This window comes from Brachyhypopomus gauderio, chromosome 6 (genome assembly GCF_052324685.1).
Source record: "Brachyhypopomus gauderio isolate BG-103 chromosome 6, BGAUD_0.2, whole genome shotgun sequence".
In the NCBI taxonomy this organism is placed as follows: Eukaryota; Metazoa; Chordata; class Actinopteri; order Gymnotiformes; family Hypopomidae; genus Brachyhypopomus; species Brachyhypopomus gauderio.
The window spans coordinates 8,269,069-8,296,565 of record NC_135216.1 but is presented as its reverse complement, the minus strand read 5'-3'; the positions used below and the strand labels follow the sequence as shown (position 1 = coordinate 8,296,565).

Genomic DNA, 27,497 nt, shown 5'->3' with positions numbered 1-27,497 from the left:
TTGTTCATGATTCTGTATGTGTACATTTAGTTATGGTTTAAAGGGACATGATTTCTGTTTCAGGCCTCAATTATTTAATGTATTGGTATTTGTTCATGATTCTGTATTTAGTTATGGTTTAAAGGGACATGATTTCTGTTTCAGGCCTCAATTATTTAGTGTATTGGTATTTGTTCATGATTCTGTATGTGTACATTTAGTTATGGTTTAAAGGGACATGATTTCTATTTCAGGACTCAAGTATTTAGTGTCTTGCTGTTGGTTATGACTGACATCATTGTGCATTTATATATGGTTCACAGGGGATGATAGTAGCTATATCGTGACAACTATTTAGTGTCTTGGTATTTGTCCTTAATTGTGTATATGTGTACATTTAGTTATGGTTTAAAGGGACATGATTTCTGTTTCAGGACTCAAGTATTTTGTGTATTGGTATTTGTTTCTGATTCTCTATAATATGTGTACATTTAGTCATGGTTTAAAGGGACATGATTTCTGTTTCAGGCCTCAATTATTTAGTGTATTGGTAATTGTTCATGATTCTGTATGTGTACATTTATTTAAAGGGACATGATTTCTGTTTCAGGCCTCAATTATTTAGTGTATTGGTGTTTGTTCATAATTCTGTATGTGTACATTTAGTTATGGTTTAAAAGGACATGATTTCTATATCGGGTCATGTATTTAGTGTCTTGCTGTTGGTTATGACTGACATCTTTGTACATTTATATATGGTTCACAGGGGATGATAGTAGCTATATCGTGACAACTATTTAGTGTCTTGGTATTTGTCCTTAACTCTGGCGAGTGCAAATTATTAGCTGTGAAGACAGTCAAATGCGTGTTTTCCACTACGCCGGTTTTAAAAGTATTAGCGGCTCGCTAGGCTTGTAAACTAACCGCGCACCACGAAAATGTAGCAGTGTGTCGCCCCGTTTGTGCAGGTGAGCCCGCGGACCGGCTGGGGAGCCGCATGAAACCAGGCAAAGAGCCGCATGCGGCTTGCGAGCCGCGGGTTGGCCACCCCTGATTTAGTGTATTGGTATTTGTTCATGATTCTGTATGTGTACATTTAGTTATGGTTTAAAGGGACATGATTTCTGTTTCAGGCCTCAATTATTTAATGTATTGGTATTTGTTCATGATTCTGTATTTAGTTATGGTTTAAAGGGACATGATTTCTGTTTCAGGCCTCAATTATTTAGTGTATTGGTATTTGTTCATGATTCTGTATGTGTACATTTAGTTATGGTTTAAAGGGACATGATTTCTATTTCAGGACTCAAGTATTTAGTGTCTTGCTGTTGGTTATGACTGACATCATTGTGCATTTATATATGGTTCACAGGGGATGATAGTAGCTATATCGTAACAACTATTTAGTGTCTTGGTATTTGTCCTTAATTGTGTATATGTGTACATTTAGTTATGGTTTAAAGGGACATGATTTCTGTTTCAGGACTCAAGTATTTTGTGTATTGGTATTTGTTTCTGATTCTCTATAATATGTGTACATTTAGTCATGGTTTAAAGGGACATGATTTCTGTTTCAGGCCTCAATTATTTAGTGTATTGGTAATTGTTCATGATTCTGTATGTGTACATTTAGTTATGGTTTAAAGGGACATGATTTCTGTTTCAGGCCTCAATTATTTAGTGTATTGGTGTTTGTTCATAATTCTGTATGTGTACATTTAGTTATGGTTTAAAAGGACATGATTTCTATATCGGGTCATGTATTTAGTGTCTTGCTGTTGGTTATGACTGACATCTTTGTACATTTATATATGGTTCACAGGGGATGATAGTAGCTATATCGTGACAACTATTTAGTGTCTTGGTATTTGTCCTTAACTCTGGCGAGTGCAAATTATTAGCTGTGAAGACAGTCAAATGCATGTTTTCCACTACGCCGGTTTTAAAAGTATTAGCGGCTCGCTAGGCTTGTAAACTAACCGCGCACCACGAAAATGTAGCAGTGTGTCGCCCCGTTTGTGCAGGTGAGCCCGCGGACCGGCTGGGGAGCCGCATGAAACCAGGCAAAGAGCCGCATGCGGCTTGCGAGCCGCGGGTTGGCCACCCCTGATTTAGTGTATTGGTATTTGTTCATGATTCTGTATGTGTACATTTAGTTATGGTTTAAAGGGACATGATTTCTGTTTCAGGCCTCAATTATTTAATGTATTGGTATTTGTTCATGATTCTGTATTTAGTTATGGTTTAAAGGGACATGATTTCTGTTTCAGGCCTCAATTATTTAGTGTATTGGTATTTGTTCATGATTCTGTATGTGTACATTTAGTTATGGTTTAAAGGGACATGATTTCTATTTCAGGACTCAAGTATTTAGTGTCTTGCTGTTGGTTATGACTGACATCATTGTGCATTTATATATGGTTCACAGGGGATGATAGTAGCTATATCGTGACAACTATTTAGTGTCTTGGTATTTGTCCTTAATTGTGTATATGTGTACATTTAGTTATGGTTTAAAGGGACATGATTTCTGTTTCAGGACTCAAGTATTTTGTGTATTGGTATTTGTTTCTGATTCTCTATAATATGTGTACATTTAGTCATGGTTTAAAGGGACATGATTTCTGTTTCAGGCCTCAATTATTTAGTGTATTGGTAATTGTTCATGATTCTGTATGTGTACATTTAGTTATGGTTTAAAGGGACATGATTTCTGTTTCAGGCCTCAATTATTTAGTGTATTGGTGTTTGTTCATAATTCTGTATGTGTACATTTAGTTATGGTTTAAAAGGACATGATTTCTATATCGGGTCATGTATTTAGTGTCTTGCTGTTGGTTATGACTGACATCTTTGTACATTTATATATGGTTCACAGGGGATGATAGTAGCTATATCGTGACAACTATTTAGTGTCTTGGTATTTGTCCTTAACTCTGGCGAGTGCAAATTATTAGCTGTGAAGACAGTCAAATGCGTGTTTTCCACTACGCCGGTTTTAAAAGTATTAGCGGCTCGCTAGGCTTGTAAACTAACCGCGCACCACGAAAATGTAGCAGTGTGTCGCCCCGTTTGTGCAGGTGAGCCCGCGGACCGGCTGGGGAGCCGCATGAAACCAGGCAAAGAGCCGCATGCGGCTTGCGAGCCGCGGGTTGGCCACCCCTGATTTAGTGTATTGGTATTTGTTCATGATTCTGTATGTGTACATTTAGTTATGGTTTAAAGGGACATGATTTCTGTTTCAGGCCTCAATTATTTAATGTATTGGTATTTGTTCATGATTCTGTATTTAGTTATGGTTTAAAAGGACATGATTTCTGTTTCAGGCCTCAATTATTTAGTGTATTGGTATTTGTTCATGATTCTGTATGTGTACATTTAGTTATGGTTTAAAGGGACATGATTTCTATTTCAGGACTCAAGTATTTAGTGTCTTGCTGTTGGTTATGACTGACATCTTTGTAAATTTATATATGGTTCACAGGGGATGATAGTAGCTATATCGTGACAACTATTTATTGTCTTGGTATTTGTCCTTAATTGTGTATATGTGTACATTTAGTTATGGTTTAAAGGGACATGATTTCTGTTTCAGGCCTCAATTATTTAGTGTATTGGTATTTGTTCATGATTCTGTATGTGTACATAAATGTACAAAGATGGCAGACATAATCAAACAGCAAGACACTAAATACATGACCCGATATAGAAATCATGTCCCTTTAAACCATGACTAAATGTACACATATTATAGAGAATCAGGAACAAATAGCAATACACAAAATACTTGAGTCCTGAAATAGAAATCATGTCTCTTTACAGTTTTTGACGACTGCTAAGCTGCGTTTGTCCAATCTGTAGTCACATTTTCAAAACTCCAAACACAGTGAACACAACAGCAGTTTTCAGTGGCTATACTATTAGTTCAATTCATGTTGTTATGGCACAAAATGCAGTCATTTTACATGTTTTTATAATGCTTAAATTTTCTATACACACAAGGTTATCCAATAACAAAATTCTGGATCGTTTTTGTCTTATTTACAATTGCTTGTACACAGCATGCCAAAAATGAAAACCTAAGGTTCAAAGCCTTAAATATTGTATAAAATGCCAAGTTCTGCAAAAACAAAGGCAGCTGAAAAGTTATTACTGTTGTACACATTTTTTGCACATATAGATCAATGAAATAAAATGAAGTACAGTAATGTACTGGGTCAGAGAGGAGCAAATATAATGATTTGTCCTGCAATCTCAAGTGCTGGTTTGGTCCTTCACAAATGCCAGATTGGTCCCTATAACAGTGACCTCCTTCTTTGATTTTTGAATGAACTCTACCAACAACTGGTTCCAGAAGCAGAAATGGAACAGGTGGGAGGAAACACCAGGACATTTGTGATGGGACAATGTAGCATTCTCATGTCATCACAAACTGGTTTATAGACCATCCAAGAGTGATGTCCCTTTTCCTCCCACCCTACTCGCCTTTCCTCAACCCATGGGTTAAAGTTCTCCGTCACTACGACGGATTTCCGTCATTTGATTTTTTGGGGGGAAAATTCCGTCAAATCATAATAAACCACACACGCGCGTGTTCTGTTTTGTGGCCGAAATATGATCCTGTCACTGGCGCTCATCAGCGCTGGATGGATGACGGCGGTGTCATTTGATTGACTTGCGGGTCATTGCGCATTGAACAATTCTCTTTTATCACGTTAACAAATACGAGCCTCTTGTAATTCCAGGACGAAACATGAGAGAACGTGAAGACGTTAAGATTGGGCATTTTGAAATACCACCATTAAATAATGTGATAAAAAAGCGAATTATTTAGAATAATTTCGAGTACATGTATAACTATTTAACTTTATTAAGATTAACGTGCTGGGAAATATTGAAATGGACCTTGAAAGTGACGTACAAGTGCTTGAATTTCACCTTGTAAATGTGTATGAACTCCGCAAATATGACTTCACCGCCGTCATCCATCCAGCGCTGATGAGCGCCAGTGAGAGAATCATATATATGTATATAATCGCGCGCCGAAAATGACGCAATCGCGGTAGCTCCACCCGTGCGCGAGAGCCTCGCGCGCTGGCGATTCGCGAGGTCGTGCACCTCTCGAATTTTGTAACTTCGCACGCGCCGCGCTTCAACGCAATGAACTAATCATTAAGTATTCATTTGTTCATTCATTTTGAATATTATAATGTCATGTCCATACTATAAAGTGACTACATTTAAATTTTTATTTGAATTTGTAGTGAAATCTAGAAGTTATGGTTATTTATACTGAAGAATCTCTCCACCGATGACATACATTTCTTCATTTAGCTTTAATACAGTCTGAGAAAATAGGCGCATTTCTTCCATTTAAAATGTTAACTTTTTTATTTCTAAACCAATTTAACATGGATGGTGTTGTTCTGCTTGTATTTAAAAGCTCTATCCAGTGGTGTGATTTAATTTGCCATTTTTGGATATTTAATTTTTTTGTAACATACCTACTTAAATCAGGTAATCTTACGGCAAACGAGAGCTTCATACCTTTTAAAACTCACCAGGATTCACTAAATTTGACTTGATCTTTAAATAATTTTATGGAAGAGGACCCCCAGATAACTTATATCTAGACATATATAGAGACATTTATGTACATTTATTGCTCAGGTGTTGCATTTTGCTGCTTCATAGATTCTTTCTTCTCTCCTTACACAGGCTGTTTAGATAAATATACAAGGCCTTGTCCCAACTACACCACATTGTGAGTAATTGCTGGCATTGTCTTTTGCCAGGACAAATTTTCAGTCAAATGAAGATTTCTTGCTTTAACCCATGCCTCAACCCCACTAAGGAACTTTTTTTAGTCTGGAGGTGGAAGGCGTATGATCATCGGCCCCATGACCAAATGTCCCTCCTGGATGCAATAGATCCCGACTGCAGAGACATTTCAGCTGAAGACTGCCAGGGGTGAATAAGACATACCAAGCTTTTCTTTCCCAGGTCCATGGCAAGGGCCAACATCAGATGTGATGTGGATGAAAACATGTGGCCAACTGCTGAAGGCCATTTAGATTAGACCTAACAAGACTGTTCAGTTTTATATTCTGTTTTTCCCCCTTGTGTGGCTTTTTTTGTATATGTGTATTTTTACACATATGGGACCATGGCTAATTATGTTTACAATTACGATAATTATTTTTTGGGTTAGGCCACAATTTACAGTAATGTCCCTAATACAGTAAAATATACCCTTTACTGCAAAACTGTTACTGACTCCTTTTTTGTCTAATCTACATTCCATATAGTACCTAACAGTAAATATCACTCATTGTGTAGACAGTATGTTGCCAAAAATGCACACATTTGAAAAAAAAGTCCAAATGAAGCGGATTACAGTAAAAATGAACTGACTAAGAAAACAACAGAAGTTACTGTAAAATGTCTGTTGTTTGCTGGGAGAGGGTAAAACATTACATGTAATACTGTTTCTGTATTGCCATCAAATGTTAGTTTTTTTACAGTGGTTGTGCAGTGATTGACTATGTTCATCTCGAAAAGAGAATATGTGCTAGTGTTTGAAAGAATGATTGGATACTGAACCAGGTTCAGGTGTTTTAACAAAGTTGTTTGCATTGTGAAATGCAGAGTTGTTATTTAGTTAAGAAAATGCGCTTTTGAACACGATATTTACTATTTGGCTATTTGTGTGAGGTCAATGTGTTGCTGTGTTTAGAGTTTTGACAATGTATCACAAGGATTTGGAAACGCATGTTAGCAGTCGTCAAAAACTGTAAATCATAACTAAATGTACACATACAGAATCATGAACAAATACCAATACACTAAATAATTGAGGCCTGAAACAGAAATCATGTCCTTTTAAACCATAACTAAATACAGAATCATGAACAAATACCAATACACTAAATACTTGAGTCCTGAAACAGAAGGGCTGTTAGAACAAAAAGACAAAAATTAAATAATAGAGATCAATAGTTATGTCCCAATGCTTCTTTGTCTACTGAAGACACTCTTATTCTTCTTGGACATCATCTGCACCCTGGTTCTGCTGGAGTCCAGCAGAGAGTTCTGTAGTGTGTTCTGAGATGACATTCTATGCTCTGCTGTTAAATGCCTATGTGATTTGTCTGGCTGATCTGGGGCTTATTCCAGTCCTAGCAACTTAATCAACAGATCTTTGACTCAGCCAGCTTCCCTGCTTCCTGCTCAGTGGGTCTTCAACCTCCTGTTTCTGAATCTGTCTTGTCCCATCTCTGGTCCATCACATCAGCAGTATGTGCATGTTCCTCTGGCTGAGGAACTGGCCTCTGTCTTGCATTTAGTAGAGAACATGTAGTGTTCCTGTTTCCCTGTTTTTACGTTGCGTCACAGGCCTCTACTGAGGCATCCAGAAACTAGAGCCCTCCATTGAACTTTCCAAGCTTTCACCGGACTTCCTAGAGCTTGGAACAAGGGTTTACTAGTCAGAAGACCAGGCCTGAAGTCTCCTTACCTGCAGTTGACATTGTTGTTGCTTCTGTTTCCCTTCAAAATGGAGGACATCACCACTTTGATTAATTCTAACATTAATCAGCCTGTGGCTGTTCTGGGACTTCAGGTACTGTCAGGCCATGGTTGGGCTCCTTAAGCAACACTGTATCCCCAAACCAGGTGCCCCACTAGGTTCCCCAAGCCAGAGTCCCCTACCTGACTCCCGAAGCTCTAGGCCTCAGATACACCAAAAGCTAAAAGACACCTCTAGGCTCCTCAAGCCAGGCGCTCCCTGACTGAAAAAGTCACCTCTTAATCTATCGCTGCCCAGGGTCTTCACCTCATGTCAAACAGGCTCAGAAGCAACTAGCCTCCACCACTACTCCCAAGCCACAGGACCCTCCAAGTTTCACCAATCTTCCATTGGGCTTCCAATCCCTAGGTCTGAGACCTCTGCTGTAGTGTCTTTATCATCACTGATCCACAAGCCTCCAGCCATACAAGTCACGTTCGTCACAGTGCAAGCTTCTCAAGTCAGAGGCCCCTACTGAGCTACACAAGCTAGATACCTCCAACATACCACAGCTGCCTTCCCAAACTGCCAGCTTCATCTGCCATTTTCAGTGTGAGGCCTTTGCTGTGATTCTTAAGTCAAAGGGCTCCACTGGGGTCCTCAATCTAAAGGTATCTGTCAGGTTCTCCAAGCCAGAAACCTTCCCAAAGCCAGAGGCCTTCACCAGGCTACACTACAACGTTCCCTTCAGTCCTGCTCCATAAGATAATATTCCTAAAAGAAACTTTAAAGTTTTCCAATGTTTATTGCTAAATTATAATACAATAAAATATGTCCTATACTTGTAATGCTGTGCCATCAAAACAGTCAGTTCTTTTGTTATGTTCAAGTATTCATATGTATTAAGGAATTAATGTTTTGAGGGCTCTAGTACAAGGATGGATTATAGCTCTACATATGTTTAGAATTGTGCACGTTATCAAACTATTGCAAAAACGATTTCTGAAATGTACTGTTTAGGTGAAAATGTTGGCGCAGACACTACTGAGACTTCTGTTGCTGGCAATAATGGTAGGATTTTTGATGTTCACTCTATTTTATTTGTGCATGTTTATTTCTTAATGACTGTTTAAAAATCCTATTAAACTGTATTAATTATTTATAATAGAGCTCGTCAGAAAAAGGAAAAGGGCCTACACAAAGAAGCCTTGGACCACCACGGATGTCAAAGCCGTCATGACACATTTTGGGCGGCACACCAGGAATGGGAAGTTAGCTTCTTTAATAGAATGTGATGCTTGCAGAAAGGCAGAACACCCAATTCTGGAGACACGGACAGTTCAAAATATTAGAGATTTTGTACGTAACAAGGGATTATATTACAAGGGTGCTCCACTTAAATAACTCACTATCTGCTGTAGGTGCCTTTAATAAGGCTTTATGAGTATGTACATCACTATGCATTGTAGGTTCTTTTCATTTATAGGACCTTATGAGTTTTTACACCCCCATTTTTAAATAGGGCGTTCTGAGTTTGTAGTTTGCTTTAAAGAGGACCATATGAGCTTGTAATGTTCTGTAGGTTCTTGGAAGGGCCTTATAAGCTTGTACTTGACATTTGGAGTCTTTTCTTTTGTAAGGGCTCTCAAGAAGTCATACTTGGTGGTTCTTAAACTGGAGCCTTGAGTTATACTGATAGCAGACTTTTATAGTTGTGATTTATATTGTACAGTGGGGAAAATAAGTATTTAGTCAGTCACCAATTGTGCAAGTTCTCCCACTTAAAAAGATGAGAGAGGCTGGTAATTGACATCATAGGTAGACCTCAACTATGAGCGACAAAATGTGAAAAAAAAATTGAGAAAATCATTTTGTCTGACTTTTAAAGAATTTATTTGCAAATAATGGTGGAAAATAAGTATTTGGTCAATAACAAAAGTTCATCTCAATACTTTGTTGTATATCCTCTGTTGGCAATGACAGAGGTCAAACGTTTTCTGTAAGTCTTCACAAGGTTGGCACACACTGTTGCTGGTATGTTGGCCCATTCCTCCATGCAGATCTCCTCTAGAGCAGTGATGTTTTGGGGCTGTCGGCGGGCAACACGGACTTTTAACTCCCTCTAAACCAGGGGTGCTCATTACGTCGATCGCGATCGATCGCGAAGGAAGTGTCGGTCGATCGCGAAGGAATGTGCGTAGATCGCGTCACATAAAATAGTAGTAGATGAATCGCACATCTGCTCTGACGGTTGTATTTTGATTGACATTCACGGTAGCCAATCTGCAATCCACTCAACAAATTACGTTCGCCGCCACCCCGGTAGATCTTTCTGACTTGGTCATCTTATAAGTAGCTCGCAAGCTGAAAACTGTGAGCACCCCTGCTCTAAAGGTTTTCGATGGGGTTGAGATCGGGAGACTGGCTAGGCCACTCCAGGACTTTGAAATGCTTCTTATGAAGCCACTCCTTTGTTGCCCTGGCAGTGTGCTTGGGATCATTGTCGTGCTGAAAGACCCAGCCACGTTTCATCTTCATTGCCCTTGCTGATGGAAGGAGGTTTGCACCCAAAATCTCACAATACATGGCCCCATTCATTCTTTCATGTACACGGACCAGTCGTCCCTTTGCAGAGAAACAGCCCCAAAGCATGATGTTGCCACCCCCATGCTTGACAGTTGGTATGGTGTTCTTTGGATGCAACTCAGCATTCACTGTCCTCCAAACATGACGAGTTGTGTTTTTACCAAATAGTTCTACTTTGGTTTCATCTGACCATATGACATTCTCCCAATACTCTTCTGGAACATCCAAACGCTCTCTAGCAAACTTCAGACGTGCCTGGATATGAACTGGCTTAAGCAGGGGGACACGTCTAGCACTGCAAGATCTGAGTCCCTGGCGTCGTAGTGTGTTGCTGATGGTAGCCTTTGTAACGTTGGTCCCAGCTTTCTGCAGGTCATTCACTAGATCCCCCCTTGTGGTTCTGGGATTTTTCCTTATCGTTCTTGTGATCATTTTGACCCCACGGGCTGAGATCTTGCGTGGAGCCCCAGATCGAGGGAGATTAATAGTGGTCTTGTAGGTCTTCCATTTTCTGATTATTGCTCCCACAGTAGATTTCTTCACACCAAGCTGCTTGCCTATTGCAGATTCAGTCTTCCCAGCCTGGTGCAGGTCTACAATTCGGTTTCTGGTGTCCTCCGACAGCTCTTTTGTCTTCACCATAGTGGAGTTTGGAGTGTGACTGTTTGAGGTTGTGGGCAGGTGTCTTTTATACTGTTAACGACTTCAAACAGGTGCCATTATTACAGGTAATGAGTGGGGGAAAGAGGAGCCTCTTAAAAAAGAAGTTACAGGTCTGTGACAGCCAGAAATCTTGCTTGTTTGTAGGTGATCAAATACTTATTTTCCACCATTATTTGCAAATAAATTCTTTAAAAGTCAAACAAGATTTTCTCAATTTTTTTTTCACATTTTGTCTCTCATAGCTGAGGTCTACCTATGATGTCAATTACAGGCCTCTCTCATCTTTTTAAGTGGGAGAACTTGCACAATTAGTGACTGACTAAATACTTATTTTCCCCACTGTATCTAGTAAATGTAATGTTCTGTAGGTGCTTGGAAGGGCCTTATGAGCTTGTACTTGACATTTGGAGTTTTCTTTTTTAAGGGCTCTCGAGAAGTCATACTTAGTGGTTCTTAAACTGGAGCCTTGAGTTATACTGATAGCAGACTTTTATAGTTGTTGTGATTGTATTGTATATAGTAAATGTAATGTTCTGTAGGTTCTTGGAAGGGCCTCGTGAGCTTGTACTTGATATTTGGAGTCTTCTTTTGTAAGGGTTCTCGAGAAGTCATACTTAGTGTTCTTAAACTGGAGCCTTGAGTTATACTGATATACAGTTAGGGAGCCACTGTCGAAGTGTTTTTCTGTTTTGTTTATTTCCAGGTTAGTATTTCAAGTTAGTTGTTGGATTGGCATTACGTTCTGGTATGCTGTCATACATTTTTTTATGTTGCATGCTAGATGGCATTTTTTAAATGTTTTATACCACTGTATAATTAAAAGATTTTTTGAAGATGTTTTTAAAGAATTTTCAAAAGATTTGAAAGCCAGGGTAAAAGTATTCATATGTATTAAGGAATCAATGTGCTGCAGGGCAAAAAGTTAAATATTGAAATTGTAAAAACTCAATCAATCAATCAATCAAATTTTATTTATATAGCGCTTTTTACAACAGTTGTTGTCACAAAGCAGCTTTACAAGTGCCGAGTCCTAGCCCCCAGTGAGCAAGCCAAAGGCGACAGTGGCAAGGAAAAACTCCCTAGTTTTTTTGCATGAGGAAGAAACCTTGAGAGGAACCAAGACTCAGGGGGGGAACCCATCCTCCTCTGGCCGACACCGGTCACCATGACAACAACAACAATATAGACAGAATGTAGACAGAATGTAAAAGATGCAATAATGTCCATTTAGACCGAAAAAGATGTAATAATGTCCATCATGGTGTAGGCATCCGGTTAGGCAGGAGGTGGCCGGCCAGGATGGATCGCTTGTCTCTCCTCATCTCATTATTCCTCAAGCAGGCGGGCAGCCATGTGGAGAAATGAAACAGGGAAAATTAGCTCTGTATGAGGACATATACGGGGTAAAATTATAAACATTTCTGGAGTGTGGCAGCAACTCCGGCACTAAGTTAAATTATTACAGCCTAGCTAAAAAAAAGGCAGAACCAGAAGGTAACATAGGCTTGGGGGCATTCTGAGACAATGGCATCCGTCCACTGCACTGTCAACAAACTTGAGTGACCACGAGCAGTGACAGGATGACAGCACCAGCACCCCAGTCTACCATAAAACCCTTCGTCTATGAACCCCTGGATCTGTACCTTTATCTAAGGGGGATATTAATTATCAAACGCTAGACTAAATAAGTGGGTTTTCAACCTAGATTTAAAGATTGTGACTGTGTCAGAGTCCCGGACACATTTAGGAAGATTATTCCAAAGCTGGGGGGCCTTATAAGAAAAGGCTCTTCCCCCTGCTGTTACCTTGTTAATTTGTGGAACTAATAACAGACCAGCACCCTGTGATCTTAGTTGACGTGGGGGTTCATAGTAGGAAATAAGTTCCTGGAGGTATTCAGGAGCAAGCCCGTGTAGTGCTTTGTATGCTAATAATAGAATTTTAAAATCAATACGAAATTTAACTGGGAGCCAATGCAGGGCTGATAGGACTGGTCTAATATGCTGAAATTTTCTAGTTCTGGTCAGAACTCTAGCTGCGGCATTTTGAACTACTTGAAGTTTATTTAGATTCTTATTTGAACATCCTGACAGTAGTGAATTGCAGTAGTCTAGTCTAGAGCTAACAAAGGCGTGCACCAATTTTTCTGCATCATCCTGTGATAATGCATTTCTTAATTTGGCAATGTTGCGGAGATGTAGAAAAGCTATCCTAGTAGTATTATCTATATATTTATCAAATGATAGGTCGGAGTCGAGTATGACGCCTAGGTTTTTGGCTACTGTGCCAGGTGTAATGGGACAGTCTGCAAGATTAAGCATTAAATTAGGAATTTTCTGTCTTGTGGCCTTAGGGCCCACAAGGAGAACTTCTGTTTTGTCCTCATTTAATTGTAGGAAGTTTAGAGACATCCAGCATTTAATATCTCTTACACAGGCCTCAATTTTTCCTAAACTGAGTTTGTCATCGGGTTTGGCTGATATGTAAAGTTGAGTGTCATCCGCATAGCAGTGAAAATTGACACCATGTTTGTTTATAACTGTGCCCAATGGTAGCATATATAATGTAAATAATAGTGGTCCTAAGATGGAGCCTTGCGGGACCCCATATTTAACCATTGTACGTTTGGATGAAATATTATTGAGCTCTACAAACTGATAGCGATTTGTTAAGTAAGACTGAAACCATGAAAGGGCTGTGCCTGAGACTCCAACCCAGCGTTCTAACCTTTCTAGCAAGATCCTATGATCAATTGTGTCGAAAGCTGCACTAAGATCAAGAAGCACTAACAGTGATACATAGCCTTGATCTGATGCAAGGAGGAGATCATTTGTTACTTTAACTAATGCTGTTTCAGTACTGTGATGGGGCCTAAAACCAGATTGGAACTTTTCAAATGTGTTATTCCTATACAGATATAGGCATAATTGCTGGGCAACAGCTTTTTCTATGATCTTAGATATAAATGATGTGTTTGAAATGGGTCTATAATTAGACAGCACAGTCGGATCAAGATTTGGTTTCTTGATCAGAGGTTTGATAATTGCTAATTTACATGATTTGGGCATGTGACCTATTGTAATGGATGAGTTAACTATAGTTAGAAGAGGTTCAGTTACAGCTGGTAATACCTCTTTTAATAACTTTGAGGGAACTGAGTCTAATGTGCAGGTAGTACAATTTAAGGAAGAAATTATTTTCTCTAATTCTGATTTTGGGAGTGGATGAAAAGCATCAAGTTTTTCTCCTGGTATGTAATTTAAATCAATATCAACCAAACCAGATGACATACCAGTTGTATTGCTAATAAAGGGTTTTATATTTTGTCTAATATTCTCTATTTTATTATCAAAGAAATCTATAAATACATTACTAGTGAGGTTTACTGGAATCTGAGGTTCTGTGCCTGCTTGATTTTTTGTAAGTTTAGAAATAGTATTAAAAAGAAATCTAGGATTGTTTTTATTTTTCTCTATCAGTGAGGCTAAGTATGCTGAGCGTGCTTTAGTGAGTGCCCGTTTGTAGTCAATAATGCTATCCTTCCAGGCACAGTGGAATACTTCCAATTTAGTAGATCGCCATTTCCGCTCTAATTTACGTGCTATTTGTTTTAAGTTTCTAGTTTGGTCGGTGTACCATGGGGCGAGCTTTTTGGATCTAGCTTTTTTATATTTTAGTGGAGCTACTATATCTAGAGCTGATCTGCAGGTATTCTCTAAGTAGTCGGTTAGACTATCTAACTCTCCTGGATCGGATGGCGAGTGGGCTAAAGCAGTTAAGTCAGGGAGGGTTTCAATAAACTGTATTGCTGTTGATGAATTTATTGAGCGCTTTATACACTGCCGAGGAGACGGGCGGGTATTTATGTTAAGGTGAAAATCGAATTTTACTAAATAATGATCGGAGATCGCTACGGTTTGCGGGAGTATGTTTATATTATCTACGTCGATACCCAGTGTTAATATTAGATCTAGGGTATGATTTCGATAATGTGTAGGTCCTACTACGTTTTGTTTAATGCCGACAGAGTTCAATATAGAAGTAAAAGCCCTTGTCAGTGGATCCTCCGCATTATCAAAGTGTATGTTAAAGTCTCCTACCATTATTATTTTGTCACTACATACTGCTAAATTTGCTGCAAAATCGGTGAAATCGTTTAAGAAATCTGAGTAAGGCCCTGGTGGTCTGTATACATTAGTTAGGGAGAATGTACTTTTATTTTCAGATGGACTAATTACATTAATAGACTGCATCTCAAATGAGTTTGAGATATCTAAGTATTTCTGATGAATTTCTAAACAATCACGATAGATTATACATATTCCACCTCCTCTGCCTGACAGTCTAGGTCTATGTATATAACTATATCCCACAGGAGTGGCTTCGTTTAGAGTTAAATAATCACCAGATTGAACCCACGTTTCAGTTAGACAAAGAATATCAATTTTCTGGTCTGTTATAAGTTCATTTACAAAAACTGCTTTTGAGTTGAGCGATCGAATATTGATTAATCCAATTTTCAGATCGGTCATATAGGTTGTAATAATTTGATGTGAAGTCTGAATATTAGTTAAAAACTTCGGGCGGACTATTTTCTTATGATTTAGTTTAACCCGGGGCACAGACACAGTTTCAATCCTAAGGGAACTTGGTGACGCCTCTAAGCAGCTCGCAGACAGGTTTAGCCCGTTAGTCTGCGGCCTGGTCGCGACCCTGGACAGTCAGCAGCTCCTAGTGCTACTCTGCCGACTAGCTAACAGGCTATGGGCTATGCTGCAAGATAACAGGGCAGCGCCATCCCGGGTGGGGTGGACACCGTCCCTGCCTAAAAGACCAGGCTTGCCCTCGAACTCTTCCCAATTATTAATAAAGCCCACTTGATTTTCTGAACACCACTTGGACATCCAGCGGTTTAGCGACGTGAGCCTGCTGTACTGCTCATCACCGCGCCGCATTGGGATGGGGCCAGAGCAGATTACGGCATCGGACATCGTCTGGGCTAATTTAACCACCTCTTTAACATTAGCCTTAGTCACTTCTGACTGCCGCAGACGTATATCGTTGGCCCCTACATGTATAACTATCCTAGAAAACCTCCTATGAGCTAACAATCTAAGGTTGCCACTAATGTCCGGCGCTCTGGCTCCCGGTAAACAGCTGACTGTAACCGCTGGTGCCCCTACAGCTACAGCTACTTTCACGTGTCGGACTATAGAGTCTCCTATGACCAGAGTCTCCTCAGCGGGTGTAACACTGAGCGGGGCGAACCTGTTGGACACGTGAACCGGTGAGTGGTGCTCTGGTGGGCTAGCGCTGGCGTTAGCGGTAGCTGCAGCCCTCGCTCTCCGACTACGCCGCCGAGACGTCACCCATTCACCCCGCTGTGAGGGCTCTATCGCCGGAGTCGCGGAGGCGCTAGTTCTCCCTGGCGCGTCCACACCTACTACAGACCCTGTCCCTGTCTCTCTATCCCTCAATAATGAGTGGACGCGGCGCTCTAAACTTTCCACTTTCGCCACAAGAGAATTAACTAGTTTGCACCTCTCACAAATACTATGACTATTACTATCAGTGGCGAAAGGGTCTAGACTAAACATGCCACACTCCGAACACGGGAACAAACCAACACCAGCCATGAATAAATCAAAACACTTACCGTGTCTAGCCGATATATAAACTTACGCTAGCTGATTTGTGAAGGCAGAAAATTGGTCAGCGGCCGGAATAAAACCTGTAAAATGTATCTAGGAATGCAAAAGGTAAAGATTAGCACGTAAATAGATTATTATACTTTAGAAAACAATTTCAAAAAAGTTTTAAAAACTGACTTTGTAATACACTCTCATAAACTTTTACATGTAAATCTGTTCACAAATAAATGTTTTCTCAAATATAAAATGTTTTTCCATGTGTTTTAAATAGTTGAGATAAACAATATTTTAATGCATGGATTTTATTTTATTTTTTTATTAAGTTACATATGATATTAAGTAATTTTATTAATTGCAATACAAAGGGGAGACTTAAAAAGAACATTAAAATATGATATAGGAATTTATAAGTAACAAATTAATAAGTAAATAATTTACTGACAAGATGTTTACTTGTATTATCAACATACTTTTGATTAAAAAGAATGATTCCATAGTACAGTCCTAGTAAACCATATATGACCTTGTAATCCACCTTCAGGTTTGTGTTAGTGTATTTTATATAAACAGTCCTAGTAAACCATGTTGTCCTGGTAATCCACCTTCAAGTTTGTGTTTGTGTGTTTTATGTAAACAGTCCTAGTAAACATGTGTGTCCCTGCAAACCATGTTTTGTTGTGTCCCCTCAAACCTGTAAAAAGTCAGATGCTCAGTTCACATGATTTTATTATCCACAAACAAAATTTTAAGTGGGATGTATCTTAATGGATCCAAACTGAATTATTTGACATATATATTTCATTGATAGGGTATGAGGAAAGCAGTGTCCTCCTAAACCATGGTGGTTGCATGCTGTCCTCATAAACACTGTATACCTGTATGTGTGTGTGTGTGTGTGTGTGTGTGTGTGTTTGTGTGTGTGTATTCTACGTCCTCACAAGGGCAGTAAAATATAAAAAAAATAATAATAGTAAATGAGGAGTGAGTCTTTTATTTTTCAAATTAAACAAAGCCCCAGATTTTGAGTGTGTGCACATCTGCAGGTCAGGTTAGCAGTTAAGGTAAGGTAAAGGACAAGGATCAGGTTAGGTCTAATGTTAGGGTTAAGGTTAATGAGCTGTAGTTACACTGACATTTAAGCTAAGGGTAGGTCCCCACAAGCAGAGTAAAACAAGAAGTGTCTGTGTGGAAATCTGTTATTGTTTTGTTTTTATAATGAAATGTGCAGTATTCCTCCAGCATCGTAGGCACCTCACGTGGCTACGCCAGGTTTGACCACAGCTTTTTTTAACAACAGCAGCTTGCCACAGTTTTACACGTATCACCTCTTCTTCCGGCTGCTTCTGGGTAGGCCGTCGTGTTGTCCGCGCACTTCCTGTCTGGCCCTGTGCTAGAGGTGGTGATGAACTGCCTGGTGTTATTCGACCACAAAAGCACAGCACATGGCGCTCTGTGATACGCACCCAGACATACAAATCCATTCTGTTTTCAAACGTCAGCAGGCGTGTGGATGTGAGCACCGGGGAGATTGCTGTAGTGTAGGGGTATGTTTTCCTTTTTGGTTTTAAGCGGTTGCCTTCCAGATCTGATGCAATCGCCGTTGCTAAGCGCCGCCCCGCCCCCCTGTCCCCCCCCCCCCCCCCCCCCCCCACTTCTCCCCCTAACCTCATTTTCTTTTCTTTTTCAAAGTGTGCAAAGTTTTACACCACTCATATCTGACACACATGCGCACGAGCGTGTGTCTGTACAGCCATGCACACCAGACACAATTATTATCCTCCTTCTTCTGCTCTCTTGGGCTTTTCTCCACCGAGCCTGTTCACTGTGTGTCTCCGTCTGTCAGACAGACGATTGCAGCAGGCAGTCTGGAGCGCCCCCCCCCCCCCCCCCCCACACACACCCCCCCCCCCACTCCGTCAGACACAGGCTGCTAGCTCCAGACGCCGTGCTCGCAGCCCATTGGCTAATCCTCCCACCGCATGTGTGCCAATGACCCAGTAAACTCGCAGCTGAACCGAGCATCTGCATTCTCATTGGCTGTCTCTGAGACACATGACTCAGGCAAACAAATATTCTTTCTTTCAATCTCTCACTCTCTCTTCTTCCCTCTCTCCCTCCCTCCCTCTCTCTCTCTCTCTCACTCTCTCCATAATTTATTTTCCATTATGTGGAGCAATGTTCCTCAAACTGAATCAGATTCACTGCAGTGTTATGCAGTGTTATGCAGTGCTTTGCGAGTGATGTGTCTAGTACAACAACACAGGTTGTTTTGGGCACTTGCCTCCTCCTTTCTCACACTCTCTCCACCTCCAGGTTCCCATGCCTTCACACCAGTATGGGGCTCCATCCTCGCATTGTACACTCCTATTGTTTTTGTTTCTATACAAATCGTGGGAGAGAGGAATAGAGGAAACAGGCCATTCTGAAATGCTGACAGAGGTAATGATGAACTTCTCACACGCAGATTAAACATCTGACGCAGAGCACATCATCGTTCTCTCCCTCTCTCCGTCTGTCTCTCTCCAACCCGTCTGTGTTCCATAACCCGTCTGTGTTCCATAACCCATCTGTGTTCCATAACCCATCTGTGTTCCGTAACCCGTCTGTGTTCCGTAACCCGTCTATGTTCTATAACCCGTCTGTGTTCCGTAACCCATCTGTGTTCCATGACCCGTCTGTGTTCTATAAACTGTCTGTGTTCCATAACCCATCTGTGTTCTATAAACTGTCTGTGTTCCATAACCCAACTGTGTTCCATAACCTGTCTGTGTTCTATAAACTGTCTGTGTTCCATAACCTGTCTGTGTTCTATAAACTGTCTGTGTTCCATAACCTGTCTGTGTTCTATAAACTGTCTGTGTTCCATAACCTGTCTGTGTTCTATAAACTGTCTGTGTTCCATAACCTGTCTGTGTTCTATAAACTGTCTGTGTTCCATACACGGACGAAATTTTGGGGGGGGGGGGGGAACGGGGGGAAAATGTCCCCGTCACTTTTTCAAAAGCCGGCTTTGGTCCCCCCCAGTTTTTATGGTTAAAACCAAATATTTAAATAGCGACGAATCTATGCCCCCCCCCCCCCCCCCCCCCCCCCCACTTTTGAAATCAACATTACGTCCATGGTTCCATAACCTGTCTGTGTTCCATAACCTGTCTGTGTTCTATAAACTGTCTGTGTTCTATAAACTATCTGTGTTCCATAACCCGTCTGTGTTCTATAAACGGTCTGTGTTCCATAACCTGTCTGTGTTCCATAACCCATCTGTGTTCCATAACCCGTCTGTGTTCCATGACCCGTCTGTGTTCCATAACCTGTCTGTGTTCCGTAACCCGTCTGTGTTCCATAACCCGTCTGTGTTCTATAAACTGTCTGTGTTCTATAAACTGTCTGTGTTCCATAACCTGTCTGTGTTCCATAACCTGTCTGTGTTCTATAAACTGTCTGTATTCTATAAACTGTCTGTGTTCCATAACCTGTCTGTGTTCCATAACCCATCTGTGTTCTATAAACTGTCTGTGTTCCATAACCTGTCTGTGTTCCATAACCCGTCTGTGTTCCATAACCCATCTGTGTTCCATAACCCATCTGTGTTCCATAACCTGTCTGTGTTCCATAACCCGTCTGTGTTCCATAACCCGTCTGTGTTCCATAACCCGTCTGTGTTCCACAACCCGTCTGTGTTCCATCACTCGTCTGTGTTCCACAACCCGTCTGTGTCTCTGGGCAGTGCTGGCATCCTGTCCCCTTAGACATGGGTATTTCCCTGCAGTCCTTCCATTCTTCTCCCATAAACTCTCCCTCATAGTTCACTACACACTACTACACACTCTCCTCTCTACTACACACTACTACACACTCTCCTCTCTACTACACACTACTACACACTCTCCTCTCTACTACACACTGCTACACACTCTCCTCTCTACTACACACTACTACACACTCTCCTCTCTACTACACACTCTCCTCTCTACTACACACTACTACACACTCTCTTCTCTGCTACACACTACTACACACTCTCTTCTCTACTACACACTCTCCTCTCTACTACACACTACTACACACTCTCTTCTCTACTACACACTACTACACACTCTCTTCTCTACTACACACTCTCCTCTCTACTACACACTACTACACACTCTCCTCTCTACTACACACTACTACACACTCTCTTCTCTACTACACACTCTCCTCTGTACTACACACTACTACACACTCTCTTCTCTACTACACACTACTACACACTCTCTTCTCTACTACACACTACTACACACTCTCTTCTCTACTACACACTACTACACACTCTCTTCTCTACTACACACTCTCCTCTCTACTACACACTACTACACACTCTCCTCTCTACTACACACTCTCCTCTCTTCTCTACTACACACTCTCCTCTCTACTACACACTCTCTTCTCTACTACACACTACTACACACTCTCTTCTCTACTACACACTCTCCTCTACTACACACTCTCTTCTCTACACACTACTACACACTCTCTTCTCTACTACACACTACTACACACTCTCCTCTCTACTACACACTCTCTTCTCTACTACACACTCTCCTCTCTACTACACACTCTTCTCTACACACTACTACACACTCTCCTCTCTACTACACACTCTCTTCTCTACTACACACTCTCCTCTCTACTACACACTCTCTTCTCTACACACTACTACACACTCTCCTCTCTACTATACACTTTCTTTCCTACACACTACTACACACTCTCCTCTCTACTACACACTCTCCTCTTTACTACACACTACTACACACTCTCCTCTCTGCTACACACTCTCCTCTCTACTACACACTCTCCTCTCTACTACACTCTACTACACACTCTCTTCTCTACTACACACTACTACACACTCTCTTCTCTACTACACACTCTCCTCTCTACTACACACTACTACACACTCTTCTCTACTACACACTACTACACACTCTCTTCTCTACACACTACTACACACTCTCTTCTCTACTACACACTACTACACACTCTCCTCTCTACTACACACTCTCTTCTCTACACACTACTACACACTTTCTTCTCTACTACACACTACTACACACTCTCCTCTCCACTACATACTACTACACACTCTCTTTTCTACTACACACTACCACACACTCTCCTCTCTACTACACACTCTCTTCTCTACTACACACTACTACACACTCTCTTCTCTACTACACACTACTACACACTCTCTTCTCTACTACACACTCTCCTCTCTACTACACACTCTCTTCTCTACACACTACTACACACTCTCTTCTCTACTACACACTACTACACACTCTCCTCTCTACTACACACTCTCTTCTCTACTACACACTCTCCTCTCTACTACACACTCTCTTCTCTACACACTACTACACACTCTCTTCTCTACTACACACTCTCCTCTCTACTACACACTACTACACACTCTCTTCTCTACTACACACTCTCCTCTCTACTACACACTCTCTTCTCTACACACTACTACACACTCTCCTCTCTACTACACACTACTACACACTCTCTTCTCTACTACACACTCTCCTCTCTACTACACACTCTCTTCTCTACACACTACTACACACTCTCCTCTCTACTACACACTACTACACACTCTCTTCTCTACTACACACTCTCCTCTCTACTACACACTCTCTTCTCTACACACTACTACATACTCTCCTCTCTACTACACACTCTCCCCTTTACTACACACTACTACACACTACTACACACTCTCTTCTCTACTACACACTCTCTTCTCTACTACACACTACTACACACTCTTCTCTCTACTACACACTCTCTTCTCTACACACTACTACACACTTTCTTCTCTACTACACACTACTACACACTCTCCTCTCCACTACATACTACTACACACTCTCCTCTCTTCCACACACTACTACACACTCTCTTCTCTCCTACACACTACTACACACTCTCTTTGCTACTACACACTCTCCTCTCTTCCACACACTACTACACACTCTCCTCTCTACTACACACTCTCTTTGCTACTACACACTCTCCTCTCTTCCACACACTACTACACACTCTCTTCTCTACTACACACTCTCCTCTATACTACACACTACTACACACGCGCCTCTCTTCCACACACTACTACAGACTCTCTTCTCTCCTACACACTACTACACACTCTCTTTGCTACTACACACTCTCCTCTCTTCCACACACTACTACACACTCTCCTCTCTACTACACACTCTCTTTGCTACTACACACTCTCCTCTCTTCCACACACTACTACACACTCTCTTCTCTACTACACACTCTCCTCTATACTACACACTACTACACACGCGCCTCTCTTCCACACACTACTACAGACTCTCCTCTCTACTACACACTACTGCACACTTTCCTCTCTTCCACACACTACTACACACTCTCTTCTCTACTACACACTACTACACACTCTCTTCTCTACTACACACTCTCCTCTTTACTACACACTACTACACACTCTCCTCTCTACTACACACTCTCTTCTCTACTACACACTCTCCTCTCTACTACACACTACTACACACTCTCTTCTCTACTACACACTCTCCTCTTTACTACACACTACTACACACTCTCCTCTCTACTACACACTACTACACACTCTCTTCTCTACTACACACTCTCCTCCCTACACCCTTAACCTCTCCTCCCTACTCCCCTACCCTCTCCTCCCTACTCCCCTTCCCACTCTCCTACCCTCTCCTCCCTACACCCTTAGCCCCTCCCCTTCACACCATTTTCCATGCCCCTTCTCTCCTCCATCTTCTGCCTGCTCCACCATCCTCCACCTCCCCTGTCTACACAGCCCACAGCCTCTTTATGGCCCTCATAAAAGCACCCTGCTGCAGTTCCACACTGGGGCCTATTATAGCGTGATAAACACACAGGCTCACGTTAACTTACACACCCTCTTTAACACTCTTTAGCATAAACACAGGCACATACTCCGTCTTGGGCGCACACACACACAGACACACACATGCACAAACACACACAAAGGCAGGGCTGACTTTAGCTTTAGGCCCAGGCAGCTGGTAAGCTTTTCTGCCCGAACCAGTGCAAGGTCTGCCTGCTCTCCCTCAGGTCCTGGTCCTTTGCAGTGTGTTCTATTTCCATTCCAAGCCTTATTTCACTCCCCCGGCACTCAGGGGCAGACAGAACCTTCTTTACAGGAGAAACTGGAGTCATGTTTTATGATAAAACACCATGAAGATGATATGGAAATGATTCGAAGGTGTTTATTTGTAGGAGAAACAACTCTGCGTGCCCTGTGATGTGGAGACAAACTCTGCTCCTCTAGATATAAAATGCATTCTTGGCATTGATATGTAAATATTTACGTGTGGAAAAATAGCTTGGCTTGAATAGAGCAGGGAAGAATCTTCGAAAATGTTTACGCTGTTACATCCTGTGCCTCGTGAGTCTCCCTGCTGTCTGAAAAGGGTAATCGGAACTAGAGACTCGTCAAGTGCACCGCGCTATGCTCATATTTCATTTAGATTCCAGCACTTGAATAACACGAGTCATCCGTATGACTTTTCTCTTGTCAGAAAACCGGTTGTGCTGATGTCAGACCTGCTGATGGATATGTGGTCAATCCAACATGAGACACCTGGACTGGTCTCAGACCTGCTGCTGGATATGTGGTCAATCCAACATGAGACACCTGGACTGGTCTCAGACCTGTTGCTAGAGATGTGGTAAATCCAACATGGGACACCTGAACTGGTCTCAGACCTGCTGGTGGAGATGTGGTCAGTCCAACATGAGACACCTGAACTGGTCTCAGACCTGCTGCTGGAGATGTGGTCAATCCAACATGGGACACCTGGACTGGTCTCAGACCTGCTGGTGGAGATGTGGTCAATCCAACATGAGACACCTGGACTGGTCTCAGACCTGCTGCTAGAGATGTGGTCGTGGTCTTGGTGTAGGGATTGGCATGCGCTCCTTTACCACAGATGGAACATTCCTGCTTGCCCTTTCTGGCCTTGGTGGGTCAAAGGGTTTAATGCATTCATGCCATTGCGTTGCACACACACAGGAGAAGGTGTGTGTGTGTGTGTGTGTGTGTGTGTGTGTGTGTGTGTGTGTGTGTAGACACAGGATGGAGCATTGCTCTTGGGTTTACATGGACTCCTTTTCCTCCTGCACTTTCCTCTTTCCCAGTAGATGCTACACAGGAAAGGGGAGGTTTGTTTATTACGCCGCTGAAAACCAAACACTTAAAGACGTATAAATGGTGAGGAGACGGACAGATTCGTGTGAAATCTCCTGACTGTAGTCAGACACTTGAGCTTAAAGGAGCTTTATGACTGTGACCACAGGGGAGTCAGAACTAGAAACAGACATGCCTGTGCGCGCGCGCACACACACACACACACACACACACACACACACACACAAACTCAACTACCTCTGATCATTCTCTCCACAGTATGCAGCCAAACTTCAGAAGTTACTCTATTCTGCCAGTTACCAAAATGACTTCAAGTGCATATGTGTTCTCTTCTGACACAGGAACAGTATAAAACCAGTGATATAAAAATATAACTTTATTTTGTGTGTGTGTGTGTGTATGTGTGTGTGTAAAACAGAGGGAATATGAGGGAGAGATGGAATGCTAGAGACCCTGTGATGAAGTTAGTCATTTCATTTCAAACTGCTATTAGGTGTAGTCCGGCTGAAGTTAATCTTTACGACCTAGAGCCCTAAATGACTAACCGCTCTATGTATATGCCTCACGCTGAACGTATTTTCCCAGGTGTGTACATGCGTCGCCGCTGACAGTACCTGCAGGGAACTGGGCCGGTGTGTGTGTGTGGTCTGGGCCTTGGACACCCTGGCCTCTTGCTGGTATGGGTGTGTGCCGTTGGGCCGTAGCTCATGCCTTCCCACATGAAGTGGGTCCTCGCAGGGGCCTGAGTCAGTCCTTTCACCGCCACGGCAGAAACACGGTGGGGTGTGAAATCCACAGAGTACACAGCGGCCATGGAGACGCGGCCGAGCTGAGACGGACGGCCGGCGAGCATGTTTGGGGGCGGGCCGTGGGCAGTGAGGGATTAACAGGGTGAAACGGCTTGATTTGGGTTTGGCGCTGTGTGTGGTTTCGGATGCGGGGAAGCGCTGTTAGCTGAGCTGGTTCGAGTGAACTGCGAGAGGGAGATAAAGAGAGAGAGAGAGAGAGAGAGAGAGAGAGTGAGAGAGAGCATCCCTGTCATGGCAGGTCTGGTGTGAGGGGCAGTTGGGCTACGTCTGGGACTGAGGACTGGAGCATTTTCTCCCCTACAGGAAACTTTCAGTTTAGTTTCACTGGGGTGTTGCAGATGAGTGTAACAACCAGCAAAGTTTATCTGTGTGTGCGTGTGTGAATGTGTGTCTTTGTCTGTCTGTTTTACATGTCCTCAAGCAGAATTTACTCCCATAAATCACAAGGATGTCTGATAGTAAGATGGAAGCGGACTGAGCAAAAAGGTGTGTGCGTGCGTGTGTGTGTGTGTGTGTGTGTGTGTGTGTGTGTGTGTGTGTGTGTGTGTGTGTGCGTGCGTGTGTGTGTGTGTGTGTGTGTGCGTGCTCATGTGCATGTGTGCTTGCATATTGCGATTAGCTGGAAGTAGGCTTGTTTAACCTTATACTGCAGATTCGCACACCCGGTGGCCATTTTTAACATTTTTGACATAGTTCACATTAAAACTAGATATCTCAAGTTGTACATATAGGAAAATTATCATTCATGGCTCAAACTGAAGTAGGCAGTTGGGGGAACATATTAATACACTTCAGTATCATATTCACATAATTTGGTTTATTTTAGAGCCTCTATTGCAGATGCTAATATGCCAGGAATGTCACAAATGCTGACTTGAACTTGAACATGACTGGAATGTATATTCACATAGTTATTCAAATTAGGTATCAGAAATTACAATAAATTTCGCTAGGGTCTTTTCTAACAACACAGAAAAAATGGAGCAAATCCATGCAAGCATTGAAAAGTTATTCAGCTTTATCCAAGGTATGTCAAGTGCACCACACCCATGTCTAAATATGCCACACCCAACACACACCATTAGCCAACTAAGCTAACATGCCAACAAATTCCTTACACGAAACCGAGGAGCTACGACAAACAACAATGCTGCACATATTACAGCAAGACCAGAAAATTCCAATGACTAAATTTCATGTCCAAATATGAACGTTATGATATCATATTTATGTCCAATATAGTCCGACAGCATAAGCTAGGTTACCGTAGCCAACTCCAGTAGCATCCGACACGATACAGAGTGCTGCAGCACTCAAACGCTCTAAAACTGTTTATAATCTAACGCTTAGTTAATGTTTAGTATTAGAATATATATTTTGTACAATATCGCTTATGAAAAATTATCCATTGTTACTCACAGTACGTAGAATCGCGTCGTAGCCGGTGTACCGTCTTACTTCCGGGTTGGCGAAAATTCCGAAAATTGCTCATATATTCCACACAAAGTAATCCGTTTATGTTCAAAAGTATCCACAATCCGCATAAAAACGAACAAAATAATCCATGGCTGCTTCAGTTTCGCCGAACAGTGTGTTCTGGGGAGCTTAGCTTAGGTTAGCAAAGGGTTAGCTTATGTTGCTATGCTAGCGGCCGAAATTGGAAATGAAGCGCCAGTTTCCGAGGGCTCAATTTAAAAATATACTTGACCAATCATGTCATATGAGGGCTGGCTAGCTTCGGAAGGATGTACACTATTGGTTAGAACAGCTTTCAATCACTTCTGAGGCGCCAGCTTGTCTCTGTGGGCTTATTGGTTCACCCTCCCCCCCTCCCCTTCGCACCTCGCCGTGGGAGAGGTTGTAAAACCTGTCACTCAAAGTCACTACCCCACTTTAGACCAATAAAAACCACTCAAATCAAAGCAGAACCGCTGCAGCTTTGTAATGAGGGGTCAAATCAGCGTTAAGAATGCTTCTGTGACGCTTAGGGGGCAGATTTGTCGGAGTGTCTCATTCAGGAAGCGGATTTTGGAAAATTTTGCAGTGAGGTGAGCAAGCTT

General features: G+C 41.9%; 3 long non-coding RNA genes across 4 annotated transcripts in view; all 3 read left to right on the top strand.

Annotated features, from left to right (window-relative positions):
* LOC143516701 (uncharacterized) overlaps positions 1-10,729 on the top strand; it is a 13,076-nt gene extending 2,347 nt beyond the window's left edge. Inside the window, exons 2-3 of one of the 2 annotated variants that reach the window (XR_013131761.1) lie at positions 8,507-8,557; positions 8,655-10,729. This is a non-coding gene — a long non-coding RNA (uncharacterized LOC143516701). Of the gene's footprint in view, positions 1-7,418; positions 8,558-8,654 lie in introns of those variants that run through there. The other variant, XR_013131760.1, reaches the window with a different exon arrangement.
* LOC143516703 (uncharacterized) overlaps positions 1-27,497 on the top strand; it is a 57,376-nt gene that overhangs the window by 25,369 nt on the left and 4,510 nt on the right. The window lies entirely within an intron of this gene.
* On the top strand, positions 18,338-26,566 carry LOC143516706 (uncharacterized). Its single transcript, XR_013131765.1, has 2 exons — positions 18,338-18,825; positions 24,000-26,566. It is a non-coding gene; the product is annotated as an uncharacterized LOC143516706 (long non-coding RNA).